The sequence below is a fragment of the Anopheles merus genome, chromosome 3R, assembly GCF_017562075.2.
Source record: "Anopheles merus strain MAF chromosome 3R, AmerM5.1, whole genome shotgun sequence".
NCBI lineage: Eukaryota > Metazoa > Arthropoda > Insecta > Diptera > Culicidae > Anopheles > Anopheles merus.
In genome coordinates this window covers 36832320-36842207 of record NC_054084.1, presented here as the reverse complement: position 1 = coordinate 36842207, position 9888 = coordinate 36832320, and the positions used below count along the sequence as shown (strand labels likewise).

Sequence of the window (9888 nt, the reverse complement as noted above, 5' to 3'; positions counted from 1 at the left end):
TTAAAAGGCAGCAAAAACACTTCCAATGGACCAACAATACGATTTTTGTACAGATTGAAAAGCGATGGCATTTTTTTTTAAATTTGATTTTTGATTTTCAATTGGCAAGGTTTTTGTTGACACTTTTATTTTCACTCCTTGTTAAGGAAAGTGTCCTTGTTTGTTACGCAGCGACTGAACCGAAATTGTAGAGAAAAGGTGAAAAGAATTCAAAAAACACCGTTTCAAAATCAAAACTTCTTTGGTGCAGCATATTTTGTACGATGTTATCTACTCGAAAGGAAAACATAAAACGAATTATTATTCTAAAACTGCGACACTGTTCATTGAAAAATAGGCACATTTGCCGGGTTTTTGCTTTGCTCACAGTTAGTTGATCAACAAAAGGGTTCAATAGACTGCAACAACAGCAACAAAAACATACGAACAAAGACTCCAAACCCGAAACGATCGTTTTGTACCCAAAACGCCCCCGGCGCTATGTTTGTATGGGGTGATATGGTGTGTGATGGTGAACCATTTTTGACTGAACGGAGGGAAACATTTATATAAACAACAACAAAAAACCATACCGAACGAGAACAACAAAAACGAATCAAGTGCAATTCACAAAACATAACACAAAAAAAACAGAAAGCGAAATGTAGGAAAGTATTAGATAAAATTCGACCGACGATGAACGTTTGGTGTAGTAGCAAAATTAAGCAACACTTTGGTGTAGCGCTCGAAACATTCGTAGATCATTACCCTGGGACTGATGCAAGCGCTAGTGTTTGTGTGTACGCGTTTGCGGTGCATTGAAAAAAAAATGTAGCAATTTATTGGAAAATTCGGAAGAAAGACATTTAAAACTGTAACAGTTTTGTGGTCGATAAAGATGATACGAGTGTGTGTGTATGTACGTATTTCGTATTAAGTAATATTTGTAGAGCAAATGGAACAAAAAAAAAACCGGGGTGTTAGTTGAAATTTACATCAGCAGAAAGTTAGCATGCGTACGATAAACAGTAAAACGGTTTTTAAATTATGTTTTAAATTTATTTAATTTCTAAAAAAAATTGTAAATAGATGCCACTACCGGTACTGGCAGCGCGCGGGGGCAAGTAGTGTGAGAGAAGTGGGACATCGAAATTGCTGAAAACCCTACGGGGTGTACAAGCTCGCTGGGGAGCGTTTTTTGACAGTTGTTTGGCTTGTTTGGATGTGTATGTATGTGTGTAAATAGTACTTAAATCGAGCTACTCTTACAACTACTACTGGACTAGTACTTTCAAGCTGTAAAACATGAGATATAACCGTAATCAGAGTATACGAAAGCATGTAAAATCATACACCACACCCTGTGCAAGGTGTGACAAAATGTAGGCAAAGGAGGACCCCCTTTCCTTCAACACCTCACTTTAAAACAGCGAATGAGAGAGAAAGAAAGATAAAACACAGGCGAAAGCTAAGCCGGTGATGGTGGTACTGCAGCAGCAAACAACAACAACAACAGGTGTGTCTTATTTAACAGTTTTGCCTTTGTTTTGTGCAAACATGAATGAAGTAATTTTTCCTCCTTTTGCTGTTCCCACTACAATTGTGTACAAAACTAAAACAAAAAACAAAGGATCACTGACGTTGGGACAAATTACTAAATGCTACAAATAAAAATGAGTAAAGGGAAAGAAACTCCCTCTTAAACGCTGGGCTGCAGATGATGTTGATGTTAACAAATGAAACACTATATTTAAACAATACGAGAATGGCATTATAAACCGTGTAAAGTCACATTCCAAAGGAAAAGAAGCGAAAGGAAGTTGTTCTATAACAAACAAAAAAAAACGAATCGAAATTTGAACGTGCGAGAAACACTTATTCAACTGACGGTGTAACGCGTTTAATATGAATGCTGTGTAAGTGTAGAATGCCCCCAACAAGAAACCAAATAGATTATTATATACAAACATCCAGGCACAAAAGCGCATAAAATGATACATTTATTCTAAAAAAAAAACAAAAATCATCTGATCGAAATTTGCAAATTGCAAGCTCGTTCTGTGTGACTGTGTGTCAGTAGGATACATTTCGCTGTAAACGGAATGGATTGAAGAAAGAAAAGGGGGGAAAATGATACAAAATGCAAAACAACAAAGTGCATAAGTGCAAAGCAGCAGCAGCAGCAGCAGCAGCAGCAGTGATCACAATGAAAAGTGCAACTACATTAAGAGAGGTGTGTAAAGCTGTGAAGAAGATTATTACCACAGGTGATAGAGAGTAGAACAAACTGAATATTAAGAGACATGAAAAACAAAATCTAGAAACAAAACTTGTAACTAGCTTTGACCGGACATAGTGTATATATGAAAAACAAAAATCTATATATATACATATATATATACATTTCATTTGAAGACTCACCAAATAAAGATAAATCGAAGTTGATATTGTCATATGCAGTGTTTTTTATTCATTTATTTTTATTTTTTTGTGAAATCATTTTTGCTTCATTGTACAGGCTTTTCCAAGTCGTGCAAGAAGTTATTCCGCATCACTCAGATTTTTCATTTTCATCTTTATATTTTGTTTAATTTCTTCAGCATGATTTTCAACATTTCACCTATCGACGGGTGATGAGTGTTGAAAATCGTGCTGAAGAAATTAAAAATTATTAAAGGGTTTTCCAAGGCAGTTTCAAATGTAAATGTTGTTATGGACCGCGTACAAGATCTGATCTTTCATCAATTCTGATATTTAATTTCCATCATCAAAATGTTTCATTTCTTCAGAATTATGTTTAACACGTCTCAAGCAGTTTATGTGTTGAAAATTATGCTGAAGAAATTAAACATTATTGTGATGGGTATGAAATGTCCGATCGATGTGGGAAAACATTTTACACACGGTTTTTGCACGATGAATAACACAATACAGATAGTCCCAGAGAAACACGGTGGAGACACGGGGTTTTCTAAATTTGACAGTTCTTTGAGCAAATTGTACTAATTTGACAAATCAATTGTAAAATGCCAAATAATGTCCCTTTCGATCGAGTGTTAAAATCCATTTCACGCATTATTTTGCGGCCGTTTTGGGGACATTATTTTGCATTATTTTGCGGCCGGTGTATCTTGGGGACTGCCTGTATTTACATTCGAAACTGACTTGAAAACCCCTTTGTTACAATGATTGTCGAATAATTTTTTCATAATTTTTAAGGCCATGCTCAAATATTTGCCGTCCGCTGCGATGTATGGATCTTTTTTCACAAGATCATCTTATGCTTTCAAAGTCGCCTGAGTACCTTATGACACTCTTTAAAGCCTGCATAAACCTCATGCCACATGCTGAGCATTTCCAATGCTTTTCTTTGGTCACTTGAACCGTAGAAGCAATTATGCATGCTGATCACATCAGCACATGTAATTATTTTAAGTGTATATTTTTCTCCTGGTCATGCCGAAGCGAAGTACAAAAAAAAGAGAGAACAAAATCCATCGTACCAAAACGATTGATGGAACGTCTAGACTGTCAATCGAAATAAATTTTCATATATCTCAAATCACTTAAATTTAAAAACAATGCAATTCTGTTACATGATTTACGTTGATTTTTCACTTTCATTCATTTGCATTTTGATTGGTGATTTTTTATGTTAATTGTTTATAGAGACTTTGAGCCGATTGGCCTCATTCGCGTGTTTAACGATACAGGTGTTATTTGATGACATTCACATAACCATAACATTGATTAGCATTGCACCAAAATTGTCGCTCTCTGTCAGAAAAGAGTTCAAAAAGTACTTTAATCGCTTATCAGAATCGCTGGCAAACCCTGTAATTATGCACAATTGCGAATTGTTTGAAAAATAATTTTTAAAATTATTCATCATCTGTACCTTATCGGGGAGAAATATTTTTATCATAAATACTTCAAAAACGATTTTCCGTGGTCTAGAGAATCAATGATGATAAAATTTATTATGACATGGTTTCCCAAGAATATTGAACTTTTTCCCTCATTAGATCATACTCGATAGTTGGCTGATAGTTCCTTTACATCCGCTTTCAATGATGATTTCACCCAGCTCTCTGTCTCTGTCTGTCTCTCTCTCTCTCTCTCTCTCTCTCTCTCTCTCTCTCTCTCTCTCTCTCTCTCATACACACATGCAGAAAACTGTTTTCATAATAATCTTTACATCCGCTACAGCACGAGGCTCATGAAGCATATTAAATATCCAGTTGTTTGAGTTTTTAGTGTGACACGTTTATTCACATCAAAGTCAATAATTGTCAGGTCATGTTTCGATGTCGTATATGTACTTTTTTGTCATAAATGCCAGTGATTTTAGTTTTTCTTATGCTAAAAAAATTAAATAACATTGAAGAACTACAAAACATTACAATGCAGTGCTGTTGTCGCTTTAATCTATGAATTTGTCTGACAAATAAACTAACTTCATATTCAAAGAAAGAAAATGTTGGAAGGTTCGTGTCCTGTTTGCGTTGATGTCTAATCGGTAATGAATCATTCTTATTTGCCTGTTGGGCTACATTTTATTCAGCAATTAATTAAATGACACAATCATTTTAAATTGTTTTTGGGCTGTGTGGATTATGTATTGCTATAGCTGTTCTTTTGATTCGAGTTCTATGAAGACCAATCAGATATAAACATTAATATTGTAATGAATCAGCGACGAAGGTGTGTTTTTTGAAGATTCCCTTACTATGCTTACTATCAACGGCTTAAATACTGCAAGTAACATACAAACATTTTGCATTTGCTATTTATTTATACTTATTCAAGTTACCACGTTGTAAATATCTTATTAGTATTTGTATAGGTTATTAGATATAGCGTTAAGTAGTATTGCGTTGATAGTGTTAGATCTAATTAGAAGTATGCGTGAAACACATATGTAATGGATATTTTTGGTAGAATAAACTCAGTCTGTAAGCAACCTCCGAAGAGAAGCGACTCGACTCGATAACTGGCGCCCGAATTAAAAGAAAAAAAATTAGTAAACGTATAAGCTCCTAGTACTGGAGTGAAGCTACCTATAGCTGTCTTTGTTCAACCAGAGAATACGACACCCAGCCTTAGAGCTATTGCCTTCCAACTGGTGATTTGCGGTGTTGTAGCGCGAATAGGTGCACTAATTTATTCATCGTGAAAGACCGTTCGATCATTTTTTTTTGTAATCTACGTCTACCTAGTTAGAATCTAGTTAGAAAAAAAAATGGAACAACGCCAAGAAGAAATGAAATTCTTCATACAAATGGGACAGGTCCCTGACATCCTTAAAATGTTGCCGGAATTTGACGGTAACCCGAAACATCTCAACACCTGGGTTGAGGATGTCGACGGAATATACAACTACTATTCCGCATTTGCAAATTGCCCGACGCAATTTGGAATAATAGAACGTACAGTGCGTAGAAAAATAATTGGTGCGGCATCGGACGCTTTACATGCCAGTAATGTAGGATTTGATTGGTCAGCAATCAAAGAAGTGTTGGTGAAGAAGTTCAGTGATCGTCGTGATTTGATGAGTTTAGATTACGAACTTACTACAATTAAGCGTAAGAACTATGAAAATATCGAATTATACTTCGGTAGAGTGAACGAACTTCTTACATTTATTACAAACCACATTCAAAATAATGTTAAGTATAATTCTCCTAACCATGCGTTTTTAGATTATTTTAAAGATAAAGCCGTAGATAGTTTTATAAGGGGATTAAATAGTGACTTAGGAATATTAGTTAAAACAGCTGCGCCAGACAGCTTGAATAAGGCATATGAACTTTGTGTAGAGCTCGAAAAATTACGAAAAGGTACATCGGCACAAGGTTTCCTACCAACACAAAAGTTCCCTCCGAAACAAAAACCGCACGCACCAATACCGAGCGAAACGCACACGCGTCAAGAGCCGATGGAAGTAGATCGTACCATGCGTACACATTTGCATTATCAAAACCGGCCGGCTCAAGCTTACGCTCACCAAGAGAATGATAGCACGGCAGCTCAGTGTAGCCCAACTTTTTTTGGGACAGGCTCCAATACCAACAGCCTGTCAAGGTAAAAAACACTGGGTTAGTGTTGCCGTTTATTAAAGTGCCTACAGAACATGGTTTTATTAAACTCCTAGTCGATAGTGGTGCAAATATAAACATTATTTCGGAGAAGTGGGCAAATGTGATAGGGAGTGAAACAGTTAGAAGTGAAACAAAACAGTTTAAAAGTGTTGCCGGGATAGGAAGTGCTTCGCAAGTAGTTTTTCTTGATATTTTCTCTCCAGTGCTAGAAACAAAATATAAATTTGTGGTGTACAACTTTCACGACTTTTTTGATGGCATAATTGGGACTGAAATAGTATTTGCACACAATATCAATTTAATTACACGTGCCCGAGAGATCGAACTCACAAAGCCGGACAATAGCAAGTATAAAATACCACTGCATTTCTATTATCCGAAAAAAATGTGTCGTGAGTATAGTAGTGTGACAATCGATCAGATACTTGACGTAGAATCTAACACACACATCGCACACCTAACAAGAGAAGAGCGAGAATCTCTCGTTACAGTTCTTAACCAACACAGTCATGCTTTTCACGATACAGACTCAAAGCTGACGTGTACCACTAATGTCGAATGTCGAATAAGAACCACAGATGATGCACCGGTGTACCAAAAAAGCTATCCCTACCCCGTCGCTTATAAAAACGAAGTGGAACAGCAAATTTCAAAGATGTTAGCGGACGGTATTATTCGTCCTTCACGATCCGCCTGGAACTCGCCACTTTGGGTCGTTCAAAAAAAGGGAAACAGTGAATGTTCTGACGGAGAGAAAAAGTTACGATTAGTGATCGATTATAGGCGTCTTAATCAGAAAACCATCTCTGAAAAATACCCTATCCCAGACATACAAAATATTCTTGACCAGTTAGGTGGGAATAAATATTTCACTACACTCGACCTTGCTTCTAGTTTCCATCAAATTAAGGTCAATGATCTCGACATAGAAAAAACAGCATTCTCTGTTAATAGCGGAAAGTATGAGTTTTTACGAATGCCATTTGGCTTGAAAAATGCGCCAGCCATTTTCCAACGTGCAATAGACGATGTGTTTCGTGAACACATAGGAAAAATTTGCTATGTCTACATAGACGATCTTGTGGTTTTTGGACGCAATTTAACCGAACATATCCACAACTTAAAAGTAATTTTGTCCACTTTGGAAGAAGCGAATCTTAAAGTTCAGCTACAAAAATCGAAATTTCTTTGTCAAAGTGTGGAATATCTCGGTTATATAATTACGTTGGATGGAATAAGACCTAACCAAGCTAAGATATTGACCATAAAAAACTGGCCAAAACCAACTAACACAAAGGAATTAAGAAGTTTTTTAGGCATGGTCGGCTACTATCGACGGTTTATCAAAGGGTATGCTGATCTAACTAAACCCTTGTCTAACCATTTACGAGGAAAAAATAATTCTGATTCTTCACCAATCGAACTTACATCAGAAGAGTTAAAATGTTTCGAAAGTATGAAACAGGTAATATCGGGAAACGATATTCTTACGTACCCAGACTTCGACAAACCCTTTCTGATAACAACTGATGCCTCTAACTACGCCATAGGCGCCGTGCTCAGTCAAGGTGAAGTGGGGAAGGATAAACCAATACATTTTGCCTCGCGAACGCTTAACAAAAGAGAAGAAAATTTTTCAGCGACTGAAAAAGAGATGTTAGCAATTTATTGGTCGCTGAAAGTTTTTCGAAACTACATCTACGGTCAAAAGTTTAAAATCATAACAGACCATCAGCCTCTAACATTTTCACTATCGTCAAAAAACGTCAATACCAAACTAAAGCGCTGGAAATCTTACTTAGAGGAACACGACTACGAAATGGTGTATACACCTGGTAAAAATAACGTGGTTGCCGACGCGCTCAGTCGCGTTCAGATATTTAGCCTAACGTCAACTCAGCATTCTGCTGAAGAAGACAGCTCAGACATGATTGAATGTACAGAAGCTCCTCTTAACGCTTTCAAGCTTCAAATAGTGTTAGAGAAGGATGCTAATGAGGATATTCTAGTTTCCTATCCTTTTCCCGGGTTCAAAAAAGTAATAATTAGAATGCACAATTTTACAGAACAGTCTCTTACGGATATTATTAAGAAATACTTCATTCCTAATAAATTAACCGGTTTGAATTGTTCAGAAGAAATCCTAGGAAAATTTCAAAATATCTTCAAAGAATATTCAAGCACAAGAATGTATAAGATACGTTTCACGCAAAATATTTTGAAGGATATTACGAACACAGAAGAACAAGAAAACATTATACAAGTTGAACACGAAAGGGCCCATCGAGGCATAGAGGAAAACAAACGTAAAATTTTGAGGAAATTTTATTTTCCCAAAATGACACAAAAAATTAGAAATTTCATTAAAGTTTGCGATGCGTGCAATACATGCAAATATGATAGGCGACCATTGAAAGTACAATTGCAGGAAACACCTATACCAAACCATCCTTTTGAGATTTTGCACTTGGACATATACCAGATAGACGGGGAAAGCTTTCTTTCAAGTGTTGATAAATTTTCGAAATTTGGAAGAATGATCCCCATTAAATCAAAACAAACGATTCATATTAGAAAAGCTTTCGAACAAACAATTACATCATATATAATTCCATCTATTGTAGTAACGGATAACGAGAAATCTTTTCTATCAGCAGAAATTCGAGGGATAATGCTAGACCTTAATATAACAGCTTACATCACACCAAGCAATAAATCTGAGGTTAATGGTCAAGTAGAACGCTTCCATTCTACGATTACCGAAATGTATCGCATACAAAAACGTCTGCAACCTAACTACTCAACTAAAAGGCGTATGGCGATAGTAGTAGGAAAATACAACGACACTATACATAGTGTAACTAAGAAAACTCCAAAAGAAATCCTTTTAGGTATTTCTCAAAATCCAGCATCCGTTGAAGAAATTGACGAAGTTAGAAATAGGATTTATGATGAGGTAATTGTACAATTGAAACAAGCTCAAAGCAAGCAACAAAAAACTCATAATAAACTAAGGCAAGTACCTCCGCAGTTAGAAGTAGGGCAAGAAATCTTTGTAAAAGATAAAGTCTTCAAGGGGAAAGAAAAGCCCATATTTAAGAGGAATTTCGTGCAAGATGACAAACGTGTCACTGTTCAAAATGAAAATAACTTTAAAATACACAAAACAAATGTCAAAAACTTAATCATCTCCAAATAACTATATACCGATTTTTTTTTTGGCTCTAAAGTTGATTCAGGAGAATCAACACTAGAAGGATGGGGCAGTTACCACGTTGTAAATATCTTATTAGTATTTGTATAGGTTATTAGATATAGCGTTAAGTAGTATTGCGTTGATAGTGTTAGATCTAATTAGAAGTATGCGTGAAACACATATGTAATGGATATTTTTGGTAGAATAAACTCAGTCTGTAAGCAACCTCCGAAGAGAAGCGACTCGACTCGATAACTTTCAGCATAAATAATCAAAGCAAAACACCTCTTCCTCGAAAAGTAGCGAATGATATTCACAACAAATAAATGCTATATTAGCATTGTTGAAACGTGTCCATGAAAAGCTTATTTTACCTTCTTTTCTTTAGTTAAGCGATTTATCTTATTCACTAAGCTTTTGGAGAGAAAAAATGAAAGGAAGTATAGCGTCACGCATGACGTAACTTCTTCCAGGTGGTGTTAGATTTGGAATCACTGCGATATCTTACCTGTACATAACTGTACCACCCTTCCCCAACCAAGCAGAGTGGCGCAGTGGAAGCGTGCTGGGCCCATAACCCAGAGGTCCGTAGATCGAAACTACGTTCTGCTA

At 36.1% G+C, this 9888-nt stretch overlaps 1 non-coding gene across 1 annotated transcript; it reads left to right on the top strand.

Annotated features, from left to right (window-relative positions):
• The first annotated feature begins 9816 nt into the window (after positions 1-9816).
• Trnam-cau lies at positions 9817-9888 on the top strand. Its single transcript has one exon. It is a non-coding gene; the product is annotated as a tRNA-Met (tRNA).